This window comes from Stegastes partitus, unplaced genomic scaffold, assembly GCF_000690725.1.
Source record: "Stegastes partitus isolate 25-593 unplaced genomic scaffold, Stegastes_partitus-1.0.2 Scaffold153, whole genome shotgun sequence".
Taxonomy (NCBI): domain Eukaryota; kingdom Metazoa; phylum Chordata; class Actinopteri; family Pomacentridae; genus Stegastes; species Stegastes partitus.
In genome coordinates this window covers 131769-136614 of record NW_007577884.1, presented here as the reverse complement: position 1 = coordinate 136614, position 4846 = coordinate 131769, and positions in this window count along the sequence as shown.

Here is a 4846-nt window from a genome sequence, read left to right as displayed (position 1 = left end):
AGCAGACGGTGAAGCATCAGCGCTGGTTGATGATCATGTCCAGTGTGTGTTGTCAGACGCCTACCTTGTCACCAGGTTACTGAGTGACAGATGAGCGTTGTACTGCAGCTTCTGTCACTGAGCTCCGTCTTTAACCGAGTTACCTGGAATGATTTCTTTATTTTCCGGCTAACTCTGAGCTCCTCCATTATTGTCCTTCCCTTCCCCTGACTGCTGCTTTTTATCCAGAGACAGCAATATTTGTACAAAATGCTTATTGCTGCAACTTTTTGCTGCTACTCAAAATCTGTCAGCGTTCGTTTTTTCATCTTGAACACATTCAAAATGTGATTTCCCCAGAGCATTGTTCTCTTCCATCGGCCACCGCAACAGCATTCAGACCATTGTGAAAGAGTGCAGCTCGAATTATTGCGTGTGCACATGCATAGCTGCAGCGCCGTGAGTGTAACGTAAATGTTGTCATGCGATGATCCGAACCCGAGCTCATGTCTGCCAGCAGCTGTTTTATTTGGTGCATATCTGTCCCTAAAACACGGGCTATGCAACTTTTACCGAACACTGGAAATCCATGATAGTTCCAGCACAGTTCAGTGCTGAAAGGTGCATCTCGAACAGCCAGACTGGCTCTCCAGAGATAACAAACGTCACCTACCAGCACCTCTGATGTCGACCAATTAGCACATATTTCGTTTGTGTAATCTGTGCAAAAGCCAAGGTGTAAAAAACATACATATTTGGGGTGTTGTTAATGTTTCTTGGTTCTGAGCGGTTGCCAAGCAGCAGCTGAGACTCCAGGAAGTTACTGGAGCCAAAGGCAGGCGAACTGTTGTCCCCTGACTCCAGGCCTAAAGCGAAGCAAAGTCATCCCAGTGCAGGTTGCAGGCCGACATTTAAATGTGCTTAGATGGAATCTGTATGTTCTCAGTGTGTGTGCGTGGGTTTTCTCCAGGTGCTCCAGCTTCCTCCCACACGCCAAAGACATGCACGGTGGCCTAACTGGGACTGTAAATTAGCTGAGTGTCCACGGTTGCCCGTCTCTTTGTGTTTTATCTGTGATGGATTGGCGACCAGGGCTGCACGGTGGTCCAGTGGTTAGCACCGTCGCCTCACAGCTAGAGGGTCGCCGGTTGGCGTCCCGGTGAGGACACCCCGTGTTCCCCCGTGCAGCGTGGGTTCTCTCCGGGTTCTCCGGCTTCCTCCCACAGTCCAGAAACATGCTGAGGTTAATTGGTGATTGTAAATTGTCCGTAGGTGTGAATGTGAGTGTGCTTGGTTGTCTGTCTCTAAGTGTAGCCCTGTGATAGACTGGTTACCTGTCCAGGTGAACCTGCCTTCACCCTGAGTCAGCTGGGATAGGCTCCGCCCCCTGACACCTTCTCCATGATAAAGTGGCTGTAGTTAACGGATGGATGCATACATATGGGAGTGGCATCAGTCCTCTCCTAACTGTCTGCCAGAAAGCAAACAAGCATATTTACTAAATGCTGATCAATGTCTGATGACGTTTGCCACCACGAGCTGCTGGTCCTGTCACACTGAGTTAGAGCTGACTGAGCGATGGTGTGCTATGAACTCAACCTCCTATTTGACAGGTGAAGAATGAATTTCCTCTTTTCTTCATCAAAAAACTATTGACAAACAGGAAAAGCCTGCTGTCATCATCCAGCAGCACAGAGCAGCAGTTTGCAGTGAAACAGCTCTGAGAAATGTCGACGCCCCCCCAGCACTGTTCAGACACCACATATGTTTTCATTTAGCCAAGGCTGCCGAGCCAATTATGTTCTCAATTACTCCGTCAGTCGGTAAATAAAACACAAAAGCGTCGTTGCAAATTTGTGTTGCTCAAGATGATGTTAACAAATGCCTTGTTTTGTGTGACAAATTGTCTAAAACCCACAGATATTAATTTTACGATAAGACACAGCAACGCAGCACATCCTCACATTCAGGACCCATTAAAGTGAGTTTTCAGGCAGAAATGCCAAAGATTTAACAATAAGTAATTACCTAAAGAGTTCCCAATTAATTTTCTGCCGCTCCAATAATCGTTACAGCTTTAAAATAACTAAAAAATCCCTCCAGCGACCACACAGATTATCACGTACGTCTCTCAGGAGCAAATCGGAGGTGCAGTTGTAGTGTCATTGACAAAATGCAGGGAGGTGCTGCTGGTGGATGGACGGGTCAACAGGAGGAGCCAGGCTTAGGGCTAGGGTGCTGTATGAGATCAGGAACCTCTGAACCCACTCAGCCAGCTGAGGTACTGTCTCACCATCCACGAATGCTGCTCCATAACATTTCCGTCCCTCAGAGAGTCTGTGCTGCTCTCAGATATTAAACCACCTCATTAGCGCATTTTATCATCTGAGACTTGCTTAAACTGACAAACAGCAGAGTGCTCCTTTGATTTTTTTCTAAACCGACATTCATAGGTTCCCCTTCAGGGAATGTTTCACCTACTTTACTTGTTATGATGTGGAAATGACGGCAGCTACCTTGTTAAGTTTTCTGATGATGGTGCACAGTCTCCGTCCTTCAGGGTCCACAGCATCGGCGCTGCTGTTGTCAGGTGCCCTAATAACTATCTGACTCTTGTAAGGACTCAGTTATCCTGTCACTGTCAGCTCAGGAAGGATGGAAACACTGAGGTGATTCTGTGTTCCTGGCACATTTTCCCTGATCTCAAAAACTAATTTTGGTCCCCTCACGTTCCACGTTTACTGGAGAGAAACAGAAGGATTTGGGATCTCTTCATCGCCCTTTCATTTAGTTTCACTGTTTTTTGATTTTGACTAAATAGCCTGGAACGTTTCCCGCACATGCTGAGCACTTGTTGGCTGTCTTCCTTCCTTCATCCCAAACATCTCAGCCTCGTTTAGGTGGGTGTGGAGGCCAGGTGATGATGCAGCACGCCATCACTCTGCTTCTTGGTGAAACATCTCTTGCAGAGCCTGGTGGAGAAAAACCAGTAATGGTCCCACTCAGCTCGAGCCATATGGGATAAATGGTCACCATCAAAGCCCCCTAAACCAACACAGCTTCATGCTTCACAGTTGCGACCAACTCGTGCAGATACCAGCCGTCACCGTTCTACAAAGACACGATCAGAACATCTGGCATCATCAGACAAAGTCCTGGTATCGACAGATCTCACGTCCGTTCCTTGTGTTTTTGAGTCCGCGCCGTGATCTTTCTTTGCTCATGATCCCTCAGTCGTGGTTTCTTTGGGGAGTTCCACCATAAAGCCCTGATTCACGCAGTCTCCTTCCAACACGCTAATGTCCACGTGTGTCAGCTTCGTGAACTCCAGGAGGTCTTGATGTGGGCTCTGATCTGATCCTCCTGTTTACTGCTGGTATCCCACAGTGCCGGCTCTAACGAACTTCTCTTGTTCTCCTGATGAGAGCCAGCTTCATCACAGCATTTCATCGTAGCTAAGTGACCTCAGAGAAACGTTCTTGAGTTTTCCTGGACTGACTGACCATCATGTGTGAAGTTATTCATGACCCGTTGTTTCTCTGCACTGAGCTGAACACTTATTGTGCTACATGGTTAGCTGCGGTAGTTGAATCGGTCTGTGTGATGTAGACCAAGACTACCTCGACCACCAACTTTTGATGAAGCTCACGGCCAAATCGTGGTTGTTGCATGAAGGATGTGGACCGTGAAAGCTGACAGCAGTTCTACCCCAATAGGTACGCCTTGCTCTGCTACATGGATGGTCTCATGGTGACTCATATTCAATACAGAGGAGAACATTCTGCTCCCGTAGATGTTTCTGAGAGGCTTTAACTAGGATATAGCAGCTAGTTACAGCTTGGGGGGTAGCTCCATGTCTCTGTGATTATTCCCTGTGGTATGCACAGTGGGAGGACATGGCACAGGATTACTGGAGAAATTAGAACTTCCTATTTTGTTTGGGATCGAATGAAGCTGGTGGAAAAAACTGTCAACAAAGCTGTCATGAACGCAAACAGTGGCAACTCTGAGGAACCTAAAATATGAAAACGTTTTGGTTGGTTAACACCTCTTTTAGTTTCTGCTTCTGACGCGTGTAGTTGTTGGTGTGAAATTATCCAACTGGAGGCAGTGACTGGACCAGATGTAATGAATGAATCATTGCATTGAATCGCTGCACATTCCCATAAATCAGTAAACCTGTGTGTGAAAGTACAGCACAGAGTAAAGTGTGTGTGTAGATGCCTGCTGGAGACCATCTTCCTGTCCTGGAGATAAATGCTTGACCCTCAGCGCCTCCCAGCTCGCCTCCTACTCGCAGCAGGGCAGCAGCTCCTCGCTCTTCATGCAAAGTACAGAAAGTCATTCAGCAGGGCTGAAACAGGTGCTTCATCTCATCCTGCTCCTGCGCTGCCTGTGAAGTAGGAGGCTGATAACGGGACATGCTGGGGCTGCTGTTTGGGATTTGGGCCACTCGCTCCTCTATCTAGAGGCAGGTTTAAGAAACACACTCATTAGCATGCTAAGCTGGGAGGCAATCCATGGCTGCTATACCTCAATAATCCTATCTAGAAAGAACAAAATCCCTTCCAGCTCATTCTGTTTCTTTCCCAGCATTCCCCTCCTTTGTGGTGGTCACTACCTGACCTTTTCTCTTTCAACACATTTCGGAGGTGTGACATTGTTATTTTGGATGACCTACTGAAGCATATCCTTCGTCCTCCGCTTGGCGAGACAAGTGAAAATGAGATTAAAATACCTCACTACCTTCACATGGATGCTGGCATCACCTTTTCACCTTTACAGCTCTGTCTCATATTCATTCCCTCAATATAGGTGGCCTGTTGGCCAGCTGTACCAGTATCTGTACCAGTATCTGTACCAGTAT